General features: G+C 45.1%; 1 non-coding gene across 1 annotated transcript; it reads right to left on the bottom strand.

The window, feature by feature from the left end:
* Positions 1-8871: 8871 nt before the first annotated feature.
* LOC118580956 lies at positions 8872-8976 on the bottom strand. The gene has a single exon (XR_004944606.1). It is a non-coding gene; the product is annotated as a U6 spliceosomal RNA (small nuclear RNA).
* Positions 8977-15725: the final 6749 nt, after the last annotated feature.

The following is a 15725-nucleotide window of genomic DNA, read 5'->3' as shown; positions in this document are numbered from 1 at the left end:
GCTAGAGAGATGGCTTAGCAGTTAAGAGCACTTGCTGCTCTTGCAGAGGACCCAGGGTCAATTGCCAGCACCTGTGGTAGGTGCTATGCGCCTCCTGTAATTCCAGCTCCAGTGGATCTGCTGCCCCTGGCCCCTAAGACACCTGCACTCATAAGCATACACCCCTACACAGATACACATAAATAAGAATAAAGATGCATCAAAATTTTTATTTTTCACTTATTACATATTTTTTTTCATGAAGGATGTAAGAATGAGACAGAAGGGATAGTTCTACCAGGCCCATGATGGAGAATCATGACAATGCCTAACTCTGCCAACATGACCCCTTCCTTCATTTCTGGTCATCTCCCCCAGTGGATGTCTCCAGTATTTGAAAGCCAGCAAGGAGTCCTACCCAGTTCCGGTGCCCTTGCTCTACCCTAAACCCTCTACTCCTGCATGCGTCCCCAAATTCTTCAATGCAAGACTAATAACCCAGAGCCTGGCCATGGTTTCCTAATAAAGGATTTCTCCATCCTGGGCTGGGTGCCACTTGCCAGATGACAGAAGACAAGATGGGTCAAGCTGCATTTTAACCATATCAATAACATCAAGTACCCTGATCCCCGGTGAGGGGATGCGCTCTATCATCCCAGCAACGAAGGCAAAGACAGGAGGGTCACTGCAATTCAGAGCTAGCTGCTCCACACAGCTCCAGTAAGCCAGGGCTTTTCCTTGTGAGACCCTGGAAAGCAACTATAACTATGTTTTAAAGTGTGTGCTTGTGTGCGTTCATGTGCACTGTGTGTAGCAGCCCTCAGAAGTCAGAAGAGTGTTGGATCCCCTGGAACTGGAGTTGCAGGCACCTGTGAGCCACCACACTGGTTCTGGGAATCAAACTAGGTCCTGTACAAGAGCACTTTTAACTGCTAAGGAAGCCATTATCTCCAACCCAAGCTTCTAACCCCTGTGGGGAAGGGGCCTTGTGCTTTCCATGTACCATTTGCACCTCACCCTAGAAAAACAGCCCCTGGCTCCCCCTGAACTCCACGTCACAGCCACTGCAAGCAATACCCACCTTCCCCTTATCTCCAGTCCACCTGGTACATTCCTACCTCCCCTTGGGTCTTGGCTCAAAGAGCCATCCAGCCTACCCTGGTCTCTGCAAGTGGAACTGACACCAGCCTCTCTCCCAGACTCCTGTGTAGATTCCATCTGTCACCTTATCCAACCTTTTCCTACCTTGTGGATGTCTATGAAAGTGGACCATTTAAAAACAAGGCAAGAGATGTAGGAAACAAGGCCTTTTCTCTTTGACAACTGTAAGACAGAGTTCCTAATCTGGGTGTAATTCATAAAGTTTCCTACAATGTACCCATGATTGTTTAAAAATATTAAAAGACCATTTAGACATAAATATATACTCTCAAATAATGTCTATGTTATTTTTAAAATGCAGGGGTATCAGGTGTGGTGGCTCACATCTATTAATCCCAGCATTTGGGAAGCTGAGGCAAAAGGATCACTTTGAGTTCAAGGCCAGCTGGGCTACATAATGAACTTTCCAAGCCAGTCTGGGCTGCAGAGTGAGGCTGGGGGAGCCACTGGAGCCATGGCTCAATGGTTGGGAGCACTTGGTCTTGCAGAGGGCCTGAGTTTAATTCCCAGAATGCTCATGGTAGTCATACCCATCCATAACTCCAGTTCAGGGAGATCCAACACCCACTTCTAACCTCCACGAGTACAAAGCATGCACATAGTACAAATACATACATACAGGCAAAACACTCATAAATCTAAAAAAACTTTTTAAATAATAAATGCAGATATTGTGAACCACATGACCTAAACATATTGCTGAAAAGTGCATCTTTAAATTCTAAGACTTAATAAACATTCTTTCCAATACAAAGCTAAGACAAAAATAAAGGGAGCCGGGTGGTGGCACAAGCCTGTAATCCCAGCACTTGGGAGGCAGAGACAAGTGGATCTCTGTGAGTTCAAGGCCAGCCTGGGCTACAAAGCTAGTCCAGGACAGGCTCCAAAGCTACAGAGAAACCCTGTCTCAAAAAACAAAAATAAATAAATAAATAGATAGATAGATAAATAAATAAATAATAAAGGGAAAGACTATATGCCCCAAATGAAGACAACTGTGTGCCCCAGTTACAATTGTAGAAGTCCCTGCTGTACCTACCTGGGGTTGGTTGGGTCTGGAGAAGAGCACACATAGCCATAAGTCCAAGGCAAGACTGGACTCCACAAAAACCTCGTAAGCCATGTCATCAGCACACACGAGGTTCAAAAACACATCCTGGCAGCGTAACGCCATGTGAAGGTGGATCCTCTGGCAAACAAGCGCTAAGACAGTTTGAAGTACAAGAAGTTTACCTCTGGAAGATCAAAGGGAGAGGAGGCAGGATTTCACAGACTGCTGGAGCACCTGCGAAAGGACATCGAGGAAGCAGGTTTGGAAATCAGGAACAAGGCAGGACGCAGATCTAGCAGTTTCAACCAGCCCAGCAAGGTGATCTAGAGGAAACACTGCCCACTGAAAGGGTCCTACACTGGACAGAAATGACCAGGCCCCAACCCCCAGCTGCTCAAGCAGAACATTAAAACCAAGGCATTTCCCAAAGGTGTTCACAGGCAGAGCTGAATGGCAAGCTCCTAAACTGAGATCCAAACTGTAGAGCAAGATGGCTGCCACGGATGACTAAAGCCTGTCCATCTCAAGCTGGGCTCTGGCCATGGCAAGAGCAATATCCTTCCTGAGAATTCAAAACCAGAACTTGTAGCCAGGCAATGGTGGTGCACATCTGTAATCCCAGCACTTGGGAGGCAGAGGCAGATGGATCTCTGTGAATTCAAAGCCAGCATAGTCTATAAAATGAGTTCCAGGACAGCCAAGAATACACAGAGAAACCCTGTCAAACAAAACAAAACAAGAGCTTGTATCTGCTAGTACCTTCCCTAGCAGGTTAGAGGTTCAAATTTACACTATTTGAGGGGTTGATAAACAGACATAAAAAGTGGACAGAGAACAATGATAGAACTGAAGTTTCCAGGTGAAGCAGACAGCAGGAGGAACAGAATACAGACCTCAAGCCCTGCTCAATATAAAACACAGTCACACACTACAAAACCAGAAACAAAAACAAAAATCTAGCCAAGAGGTGGCTAGAAAAACCCTGTCTCAAAAAGATTAAAACAAAACAATTTACCATTAATAAGGAATACTAACAGCATGATTAAGTATCCCAGAACTCAAATTCATATAAAGATACTCCTAAAGCCAGACATGGTGGCTCATACCTTTAATCCCAACAATTGGGAGGCGGAGGCAGGTGGATCTCTGTGAGTTCGAGGCCAGCCTGGGCTACAGAGTGAGTTCTAGGACAGTCAGAGCTACATAGTAAGACCCTATCTCAAAAAATAAAAATAAATAAATAAATAAAATAAAGATAACATAACTTGTTTCGAGTGTATAAAACTAACAGCCCCGAAGCAGAAAGTAGAAAACGCATAGTCAATAGAAACCACCAAACCTTAATCATCAATCTTATACACAACTGTGAACCCTACAAGCTACAGTGACGATCAGCCTGGTAAGACACGCCCACTGGTGCAGTAGTGGCGTGAATGTCATGGGAGCAACTGGCCCTTTCTGATTGGATGTAAGGCCCACTCCACAGGATGGAGCCCATGCCTGGCACTGTTATCAGGGTCAAAAACCTTTGGCTAGACAGGTCATAGGCTCTAGGGGAGAGCCTATTATTACTCTCTGCCAAAGGGACAGAGTATTAAACTGACTCCTAATGACTTACTGTTATACTCACAGACTAGTGCCTCTCTCAAACCTCACCAGAAAAGCTTTCTTTTTTTTTTTTAAGAGTGTATGGCAATTAACACAGAGACCCACATTTGGTCAAGGTGCAAAGAATAAGGAACTACAAAGTGACGGCCCTAAATGGTGCATCTTTACTGCTCTCTTCTCCTACCAAGGCTCAGGGGTGCTAACAGGAAGGGGTGGGGGGAGGGTTCTAAAAGCCGAAGGTGGTAGTGAGGACAAAAGAAGCTTGTGGGCAGCTGTGCAGAGTAACTTCCGCAGTTAGGAGACCCCAGCACACAGGGAGGGGTGGGCACAAAGCTACCCCTTGCTGAATTGCTATTGGTAATAGAGAGTTGCCAGGGTTAGGAGAGTAGTTTTCTTTAAGGGTGTGGTCCCAGGTAGGTTAAACACACTCCAGTGGATGGACACACACCCAAAATGATATAAACAGTGCTAACTGATCTGGATTTTTTTAACTGAGGACAAATAGTTGTGTGAGCATGGAATTGGGGGTGGATTTGAGAGGAGTTGGGGGTGAATATGATCAAAATACAATGTGAAATTCTCAATTACTTATGTGTGTGTGTGTGTCTGTGTGTGTATAAATAAAATAATCAAACCTTAAGAAAACCAATATACTATAAAGAGCAATGTACCATTAAAAAAAAAGGGTATTTCTAGACAGGCATGATAGCCCACACCTTTTTTAAAGATTTATATATCAATGTTCTATCTGCATGTATGACTTTATAGCAGAAGAGGACATGAGATCCCACTATAGATGGCTGTGAGCCAGCTGCCATGTGGTTGCTGGGAGTTGAACTCAGGACCTCTGGAAGAGCATCTAGTGCTCTTAACTGCTGAGCCATCTCTCCAGCCACCTAGCCTATACTTTTTTTTTTGAATCAATTTTTCTAGCCCATACTTTAATCCTAGCATTAGGAGGCAGTGGCAGGTAGATCTCTGAATCTGAGGCCAGCCTGGTTTTAAGAGCACTACATAGTGAGAACCTGTTGCAAAAACAAACAAATAAGGTATTTCTAGAAGTAAAAGTATGGTGTCTTAGGGTTTTCTATTGCTGTGATGGAACACCATGACCAAAAAGCAAGTTGAGGAGGAAAGGGTTTACTGGCTTACACTTCCACATTGTAGTCCATCATTGAAGGAAGCCAGGACAAGAACTCAAACAGGGCAGGAACCTGGAGGCAGGAGCTGCTGCAGAGCCCATGGAGGAGTGCTGCTTACTGGCTTGTTCAGCCTGCTTCCTTATAGAACCTAGGACCACATGCCCAGGGATGGCACCACCCACAATGGGCTGGGCCTCCGCCCAGCAATCGTTAATTGAGAAAATGCCCTACAGCTGGATCTTATGGAGGCCTCTCAAATAAGGTTCCCTCCCTTCAGACAACTTAAGCTTGTGTCAAGATGACATAAAACTAACCAGGACATATTGTCACAGAACTTGAAAAAAACTTAATGGACTGATTAAACAACAGAACCACCAATAGTTGAAGAAGAAATTATGGTCATTCATCAATACTAGGGAAGACTCACTCCAAAGCCCTCTCCCCATGCCCTTTGTATATAACCTATGCACATCCTCCCAGACAGCTTAAATCACATCAATACTACTAGTAACATCTAATACAATACAGATGCTATACAGATAGTTGGTATACTATATTATTTAGGGAACAGTGACTATTTTTAAAGAATATTTTATGTCTAAACCCACAAATACTGGGATCTAACTGTAATTACATCAAAGATAGATGAAGAAGCTAGAGTGAAGAATAGAGAAAATGATAAATGGAAATATGTTATGTTAAAAGCATAAACTAGAGGACTAGAGATACAGCTCAGTGGTCATGTGTAGTTGAACTTTCCTTTGGGCCACCAGCTCACAAATAATGACTTGGAGACTTATTATTAATTATGAAAGCTCGGCCTTAGCTTAAGCTTGCTTTTTAACTAGCTCTTATAAGTTAAATTAACCCATTTCTATTCATATATGTTCTGTCACATACCACCCATCTTGCTTCTTTTGTGTCTCCTGGCGACCCACACCTAGATTCATCTCCTATTACTTTTTCTCTCTCTGCCTGGAGGTCCCACCTATACCTCCTGCCTAGCTATTGGCTGTTCACTGTTTATTTCACCAATCACAGCAACAGATCTTCACACTGTGTACAAATACCCCACAACAGTTAAGCGCACTTAGTACTCTAGCAGAGGTCCTGGGTTCTGTTCCCAGTATCCACATCAGGGACTCCTAACTGCCCATCTGTTCCCAGTTCCAGGGAGTCTGATGCTCTCTTCTGGCCTTCTGGAGGGCAGAAGTTCGCTTCTGATGCTTCTGATGTTTTTTGTTGTTGTTGGGTTTTTTGTTTTGTTTTGTTTTTTGTTTTTTGAGCTGAGGATCGAACCCAGGGCCTTGCGCTTGCTAAGCAAGCACTCTACCACTGAGTGAAATCCCCAACCCCACATCCGATGTTTTACAATCTTACATCTAAGCTGTAAATGCCCAATATGCTGGATACATAGACAAGGAGCTTCCCTTAAGCATTCAGGAGGGTGGAATCTCACAGGAAATTAGCATAAGGAGGAGGTCAAGGTCAGCAAGCAAGGCAACAGTTACCCAAAATGGGGGCCAGGCACCTACAGGTCTCCCCCTTTTACTAAAAAATGAGCTTCTGACTTAGGTTGCGTGGGACGTCAGCAGGTCACCTTACCCATCATGGAGACACCTGTCCAGGCCACACAGGTGTTCTGTCTTAGGTTGGTGAGCGCCCCCCAGGCATTACCCATCTCTGAATGCTCATTATCATACAGGCTCAATCATGTGAGAGCTGCAGAGTTAACTGTTGCCAAAGATCTCTAAGTGACGCTGGGCTTGCAATCTGTGGGTTCGACACAGAAAAGACTAACAGAAGTCTTAACCCACCCACAGCCGGTCTATGTAACATGGGCTAGCTTAGAACTCACTATGTAGACCAAGCTGGACTCAAACTCACAAAGATCTATCTGCCTCTGTCTCTACTGAGTGCTGGAATTATTGGGCATGTGCTACCACACCCAGAGAAGCAGGTTTTAGACTTTCTAAGTCAACCATACAATTTAAAATGTTCATTCACACCACTAAAAGAACAGTAGGGTGGCTCCTAGCAGAGGTAAAAAATAGGAGGAAAATCTGCTTCATTGAGCATGGCTGTGTATGCATTTAATCCTAGCAGAGGCAGAAGGAGCTGTTGAGTTCCAGGCAGCCTGGGGTACATAGTGAGACCCTATCTTTAAAAGAAGAAAGGAAGGGCCGGGCAGTGATGGCGCACGCCTGTAACCCCAGCACTCCGGGGGCAGAGGTAGGTGGATCTCTATGAGTTCAAGGCTAGCCTGGTCTACAGAGCTAGTACAGGACAGGCTCCAAAACTACAGAGAAACCTTGTCTTGAAAAACCAAAAAGGAAGAAGAAGAAGAAGAAGAAGAAGAAGAAGAAGAAGAAGAAGAAGAAGAAGAAGAAGAAGAGGAGGGAGGGGAAGGGGGGAGGGGGGAGAGAGGGAGGGAGGGAGGGAGGGAAGGAGGTGAGAGGGAGGCAGGCAGGGTCTCAGCTCCCCCAGAGACAGCCATATCTTCTCATGCAGTACCAGCCTCGTCCCTGAGACTTGATGGTGAAGCTTGAAGTGAATGGATTTGGTTGTATTGGGCACCTGGTTACCAGGGCTACCTTCAACTCTGGCAAAATGGATACTGTTACCATCAATGACCCTTTCATTAACCTCAACTACAGGGTCTACATGTTCCTGTATGACTCTACCCATGGCAAATTCAAAAGGCACAGTCAAGGCTGAGAACAGGAAACTTGTCATGAACGGGAAGGCCATCTCCATCTTCCCAGAGAGAGATCCTGCCAACATCAAATGGGGGTGATGCTGGTGCCGAGTGTGTTGTGGAGTCTACTGATTTCCTCACCACCATGGAGAAGGGTCATCATCTCTGCCCCTTTTGCTGATGCCCCCATGTCTGTGATGGGTGCGGGACGGTGAGAAGTATGACAACTCACTCAAGATTGTCAGTAATGTCCTGCACCACCAACAGCTTAGCCACCACCACCACCACCACCACCACCCCGCCACCCCAAGGTCATCCATGACAACTTTGGCATTGTAGGACTCATGACCACAGTCCATGCCATCACTGCCTCCCACAAGACTGTGGATGGTCCCTCTGGGAAGCTGTGATGTGATGGCCACAGGACTGCCCAAAACATCATCCCTGTATCCACTGGTAATGCCAAGGCTGTGGGCAAGGTCATCCCAGGGCTGAACAGGAGGCTCACTGGCTTGGCCTTCTGTATTATACCCCTAACATATCCATCTGACATGCTACCTGGAGAAAGCTGCAAGTATAATGACATCAGGATTGTGATGAAGCAGGCATGGGAGCCCACTGAAGGGCATCCTGGCCTACACTGAGGACCAGGTTGTCTGCTGCTAATAAGGACACCCACTCTTCCACCTTTGCTGCTGGGATTGACACTGCTCTCAATGACAACTCTATAAAGCTCCTTTCCTGGTATGGTACTGGCATGATAACGAATCATACAGCAACAGGGTGGTGGATTTCATGGCCTGCATGGCCTGCAAGGAGTAAGAAGCCCTGGACCACTCACCCCAGCAAGGACAGAGCAAGAGAGGCCCATGGCTGCTGAGGAGTCCCTGTCTCAACTGAGCATCTCTCCTCACAGTTTCCGTCACAGACCCCCCCAGAAGGAGAGGGGCTTAGGGAACCCTACTCTCTTGAATATCATCCATAAAGCTCACTGTGCGTACACACACACACACACACACACACACACACACACACACACACACACACACGGAAGGAAGAAAACCTGTTTAATCTAAGAAAATGGAGAAAGTAACCCCAAAAGTAAAGAGTGAGCAAGATGACTTAGCAGATGAAGGCAATGACCCCAATGCCCAATGACGGACCCACATAACAAAGGCGAGAACCAACTCACAACAGCTGTCTCTCTCCCCACACACAAAATAAATAGGTGAATGGAAGTTTAAAACTGGAAAAAAAAGTTGTGCCATTCTTGCTCAGAGGACATGCTAACCTCTGCATCATTCCAATGTTAGTATATGTGCTGCTACTGTGAGCACTGATGTTAAAGCCTTGGCAGAGCTTCTTGGTTGTTTGTTTTTGTTTTTAGACAAGGTTTCACGGTATGTCCCTGTAACAAGCTCTAGAAACCTGGCTGGCATGGAACTCAGAGATCCACCTGCCTCAGCCTCCTGAGTTCGGGATTAAAGGTATATGTCACCATGCCTAACTTAAAAATGGTTGTTGCTTTTTAACTAATTTTTATTTCTTTTTCTGTGCATGTCTGTATGTGTTTATGCCACACATATGCAGGTACCCAAAGAAGCCTAAGGAAGGTGCCAGATTCTCTGGAGCTGGAGTCACAGGTGGTTGTGAGCTTCCTGACGTGGGTGCTGGGAACTGAACTTGTGTCCTCTGGAAAAGCAGCAGATGCTCTTTATTGCTGAGCAGTCTTTCCAGCCTTTTTTTTTTTTTTTTTTTTTTTTTTTTTTAATGACAGAGGAAAATCCAAACCTTCACTATGAAGCAGAAAAGCTCTTTGGATGAAGAACAAATTGTGCTTTCAAGTTTCAGGAGCATGGACCCACTGGAGCAGAAACATTAAAGTGTCTTCCTTTCTCTGGTGACTGCCCTGTCCCCGCACCTGTGTCAAACCTTCCTTTCTCACTGGTTATTCCGTACCATAATGACACCTTGCTAAAATGCCAAAAGATTTTGTCACTTGCTCTCTCATCAGGAAAAGTATCGTGCTTCTCTGAGTCCAGATTGTATTTAGGGTTCAGTGTGAAACATTCAGCTAAGAACTGGCTGGCTCAGGCGCTGGTAAACCCGGAAGAATGCTCTCCCAGCTTCCTCTAGCCCCCTTCTCTCCCCTTATTTCCTTTGCTCAGACTTTGGCCTAGACTTAATTTTGAGACAGGGACTCACTAGCCCTGACCAGCCGGTAACTCAGAGATCTGCCTGCCTCTGCCTCCTACAGAGATGGATTAAAAGCATATGCCGCCACACCCAGCTCATGGCCTAGACTTTCACAAAGCATTCTTCTGGCTTTGGGAGTTTACCCGGGAGCTGGTCCTAGTGGCCTATACCTTTAATCCCATAGCTGAGAGCCAGCGGAAGGTGGATCTCTGTGAGCTAGAGGCCAGCCTGGACAGCAGGGCTATAGAGAGACCCTGTCCCATAGATAGATGATGGATGATTGGTAGGTAGGTAGGTAGGTAGATAGATAGATGATAGATAGATAGATAGATAGATAGATAGATAGATAGATAGATAAAGTGTTTACATAGGAGTTAGGAGCAAAGGATACACAACTTGTCATCAGCTTGACTCCATGATTGCCTTTGAGTACCTGATTGTGGTATCCAGAGGTCATCCTGAGCCCCTAAGGTGTTGAGAATCAGTCCCTGATTCTCTGCCTCTCTGTGGTGTAGGCATCTCACCCTACAGCATGAAGCCCAGAGGGCAGCCTGAGACCAGCCCCTTCATCCATGATGCTGTTTTGTAGAGGGTGAAGAAGCTGCTGGAACTCTCATGTAGCTCATGTACTACCTTGGCTCAAGGGGACCTGGGAAGGGCTAGAAGCCATCCTGCACTAAAACATGTTTCTGTGTTGTAAGTGTGCCCACTCCTGAAGGAGATTAATAAAGATCACATGACCTATGTTAGGCTCTACATCTGCTCTGTATGTATGATGGGGACAGGTCAGTGATTGGCTAGTCATGGACAGACACTGATGATGCCCCTGAAGCTCTGTCCCATCTCTTGGGAACACATGAAATTAAAAAGATGGGTACCTTCAAAGTTAATCAATGGACGAGGAGGAAAGACATTAACCAACATAAGCCAACAACAAGCCAGGGCGCAAACACTACCAGCCAAAGCGGGCTTTGATGCCAGAGGCACTACCTACTAGGATATATAAGCCACAGTATCAAAGGGAAAGTAAGTTTAATGTATCTAACACGGCCTCAAAAATACATAAAGCAAAAAAAATTACAAAAATGAGAAAAAATTCAAAATGATCTATTTTCACACACTTTGATCAGTAATTGGTCAATTAATAAAGCTATAAGAAATCTGAAAGGGTCGCTGGGCGGTGGTGGCGCATGCCTTTAATCCCAGCACTCAGGAGGCAGAGCCAGGCGGATCTCTGTGAGTTCGAGGCCAGCCTGGACTACAGAGATAGTTCCAGGAAAGGCGCAAAGCTACAGAGAAACCTTGTCTTGAGAAAAAAAAAAAAAAAATCTGAAAGGTAGTCAGGTGGTTGTGGAGCACCTCCTTAATCCCAGCATTGGGAGGCAGAGACAGGAGCATCTCTTTGAGTTCAAGGCCAGCCTGGTCTACCAAGTACCAGGACAGTCAAGGCTGAAAAACAAACAAACAAACAAACAAACAAACCAGTTTTTATCCAGAGATTTTTTTTTCAGTCATTTACAAAAATCAAGAGCTGGGTGTGGTGGTGCACACCTGTAATCCCAGCACTAGGGAGGTGGAAACAGAAGGATCACGAGTTCAGGGGAATCCTTATCTACAGAGCAAGTTCCAGGGCAACCTACTTAAGACCCAGTCTCAGAAAAAGTATCACTGTTGCAAAGCAAAACATAGCACATTTCAAATAACCTACTCTATTTAGACTGCTCTTTAAAAAAAAAAAAAATCACCATACACCAAAATAAAAAGTAAATAATAAAATGACACATAATTTGTGTGAGGGGTACTGAGAATTTGACCTGGAACATTTTACATGATAGGCAAATATTTTACCACCCAGCTGTAATCATGACCCTATAAAATGTTTTTGTAACCAGGCATATTGGTGAATTCCTTTAACCCCTGCAGAGGCAGGCAGCTCTCTGAGTCCAAGGCCTGCGTGGTCTACAGAGTGAGTTCCAGGGCACACAGGGATACATAGTAGAGCCTGTCTCAAAAAAACCAAACCAAACAAAAACTCTGTAAAGAGAATAGCCATTTATTGAAGAAAATGTAAAATATTTAATAGTGTTTTGGGAAAACAATCATCCCTCCCATCAAAGTACTAACCAGGCCTGACCTGGTTTAGCTTCTGAGATCAGACCAGTTCAGGGCAGTCTAGACACACATCAGAGCAATCTTTTCTATGGAAAGTTCATAACAAAATTTCACCTGATTACAGAACATATAACATTGGTGTTTAAATATACAGTTGGTAATCCTGAAGAGGGAAATACAGAGCACATACCGTTACAGAAACAGACACACAGGTGTAAGAAACAAAGTGCTGAGAAACAGAGAAAACTACATGCTTGTAAGATGTGAAAGGGAATATGTCCAAGGTCCCAGTGGACCCCTGAGGCCTCGGCTAGCACAGCACCCTATACAGCTGTCACTTGGTACCATGGATGATGGGTTTCAGAACCCCCACAAGTACCAAAACCCACGGATGCTCAGGCTCTTACTTAAAATGACAGTGTCTTTAACAGAACTTATGTGGGCCTTCTCATATACTTTACGTCATCACTAGATTAGTTATAGCTAATACATGCAAATGATAAGCAAATACTTGCTATACAGTATTGTTTGGGGAATAATGGCAAAGAAAAAGCTTTGTAGAGACACGATTTTCTAGACAGTTTTTCACATTTGTTTATTTTTGGTGGTGGAGCGTCATGAGGCACGTGTGGAGGTCAGAGGACAACTTGTGGGGAGCTGGTTCTCTCTTCCGCCACGTGGGCTCCAGGGATCAAACTAGTCATCAGGCTTGAGGGCAAATGTCTTTACCCACTGAGCCATTCCTAGCCCCAGATACAATTTTTTTAAAAAGATCCTCTGCAAGAACAGCAAGTGCTCTTAACTGCTGAGCCAGCTCCCCAATCCATTTGAAGGAGGTCAAACAAAAGGCAGAGCTGGAGGGATATGGTGCTGTGATGGTGACACACCTCTAACCTGAGCACTCAGGAGGCAGAGGCAGGAAGATGTGAGTTTGACGCCAGGGAGTGGGCTACATACCAAGACTGTCTTAGCCTGTTCTTTACTGCAATGGGAACCACCACGACCAAAAGTAACCTGGGAACAAAATGGTTTATTTCGTTTACACCACAGAACAGCACCTCAAGAAGGGAAGTCAGGGCAGGAACTCAGGGCAGGAACCTGGAGGTGAGAACTGAAACAGAGAACTGCTGCTTCCTGGCTTGCCCCTCACTCATGGGTTGCTCAGTCTGCCTTCTTAAACAACCCAGGACCACCTGCCCAGAAATGGCATCACCCACAAAGGCTGGGCTCTCCCATATCAATCATCTATCCAAAAAACAAAGACAAACAAACAAAAAAAACCACCCCACAGCCTTATCGACAGGCCAATCTGCTAGCAGCAGTTCTCAACCTATGGGTCATAACCCCCTTGGAGGGGGGTCTCAATGCTTTCACAGAGGTGGCCTAAGACCGTCAGAAAACAGGTATTTACATTATAATTTATAACAACAGGAAAAACACAGTTATGAAGTAGTAAGGAAGATAATTTTATGGCTGCGGTCACCACAACCTGGGCTACGGCATTAAATGGTCGCAGCATTAGGAAGGTTGAGGACCACTTGATAAATGCTTTTTCTGAATTGGGGTCCTCTTCCTAAATGACTGGAACTTGTGTCAAGCTGACAAGAAACTAACCAGCACAAAGACTCTGTCCGATACTCTATAACTTAGGGCAACTACTTAAAATGAAGTGTAACTAATGGGCAGCTGGTGAAAAGCAAAAAGTAACTTTAGAATTAGAATGCTGCCATGGTGCTAGCTCCCGGCTGGAATCCAGCACAGGGAAGCTGAGGCAAGAACACAGCTGTTGAATGCTAGCTGGGATGCACTGAGTTCCAGACTAGCCTAAGTTACAGAGTAAGACTCTGCCTCAAAAAAACAACAAAATAAATGCTGATATAGTTAACCTATAAAAGGCAGGGGGAGAGAGATCTTGGAACATCTGTAAGAGGAAGAAAATAACTCATAAGATGATAGATTCAAGTGGAGTCATCTTAGGATTCTTAAGCCAAGCAGAGTAAACTGTGGCTATGGTTTATTGAGTATTTCAAAACAGTGAGCAGAGGGCTGGGAGTGCTTGTAGCATGCCAGAGGCCTTAGCCAAGAGGATATTGGGTAGTCCCAACACTTAGAAAAGGTAAAGCTTTGAACTAATGAGTAAGCCAGTGGTCCTGATCTATGTTGTACAGACAAACTGAAATGTTGAAATGCCATTCTGTACTTCACAAAGCCTAATGACCTAAGTTCAATCCTAGGAACTCACAGGTAAGAGGGGAAAGCCAAACTCTACAGGTACTCACTGGCTTATGCATGCCCACGCCCATCCCCACCCACCCCACCCCCACATACACACAAATAAGTAAGTACGTAAATAAATAAATAAATGTAAATTTAAAAACTAAGGGCTGGGGACATAACTCAGTGGTAGAGAAGAACTCTAGCATGTACAAAGCCCCAGATCTCAGTACTGCATTAAATAAATAAATAAATGCAACTGCGCAGTAGTTACTTTGTTTGGTGGACGATAGGGTTAATAACCGGGATCTATTTCTTATAAGACACTATAAAGCAATGGGAGAACAACCAACCAACAGAACAGGCAAAAGATACGAAGAGACCTCTATGGGATGAGGAAACTGCTAGTGTTGTAAATACAAAAAGACAATTTCTTTAATGAGGGCAACATAAATATAAATATAAATGATAATAAGGAGTTGCATTTCTCATTCAACTTTTGGATAAAATTTCCAAGTCACTTATCAGTAAACGTTGGCCAGGACATAAAAACAGGAAGTCATGCATTGTTAGGCGGTAGGGTAAGTGGGCACCACATCTCTGGTAAGCAGTTTGAATCCTGGGAGAGTTGAAGGCACCCCTGCCTTATCTGGTGAACAGCAAAATGAGCCACGTGTGCCTGTGATGTGTATGTGGCATCCTGGCAGCAGATTTGTTTTCATTCCCCTCAAAGGCTAATGAAATACTATACAGTGGTTAAAATGAATAGACCAAATAGACTTGTTTACACATGCCGTATCTCAAAATAACAATAACCCACCATGAAAACAAAAAGCTGCAACAAGATGTGGGCTGAATAAATACCATTTATGTAAAATTTCAAGACTCTCGAGCCCAGTAGTGTGCACTGCTTGTGGATGCACACATGATAGGCAATTCTTAGACATACTGGGGGGGTGGGGGGGGATTGAGATGGCCCTGGCCTGGTCTCCATTTTTTAGCTAGAGCTGTATATTGCCCGGTTGCCTTCTAAGACATGTTCCAACCCATACATCCCCAAGGTTCCATGAAGTGAAAAAATTAGTCTGCCTTTTCCTCTCGGTTCCAGTTGGGGTTCATCCCTAACTGTAACCAGGGCACCTGCTCAGACTTTTTTTTTTTCCTCTTTGCATTCCGTTCCCAGATCTTGCCAGCCTCGGCATTCAATAAACACGCGTTTCCGTGAACCTGTCCAGGAAAGAGGGTCATCTCTCGGGGTTGGCAAGAGCACTGTGTGTACACGGGGGCGAAACAGCAACTTGGGGTCAGCAAGCCGCTCCCCGCTCAGCCTCAGTTTCCTCCTAGGCAGCCCGTCTAGCCCCTTCCAGCCCGTGCCCTCAAGGATTCCAGAAATTCTGTCCTTTCTGGCCGAAAACAACACTGAGGCTTTTCACAAAGCACTCCCACCCCCACCCCTCGCTCCCCTTAGATCCACAGCCCGCGTCCCTGGAACCCGGGCTGCACCGCGCTGGTCACATGAACTCCGGCTTTCTCTGGTGTGACGGCTCTCTCCGATCCCTTTGTG

Source organism: Onychomys torridus, chromosome 3, assembly GCF_903995425.1.
Source record: "Onychomys torridus chromosome 3, mOncTor1.1, whole genome shotgun sequence".
Taxonomy (NCBI): domain Eukaryota; kingdom Metazoa; phylum Chordata; class Mammalia; order Rodentia; family Cricetidae; genus Onychomys; species Onychomys torridus.
Note: the sequence above shows the minus strand (reverse complement) of the source record. Positions and strands in the feature narration are given on the sequence as shown.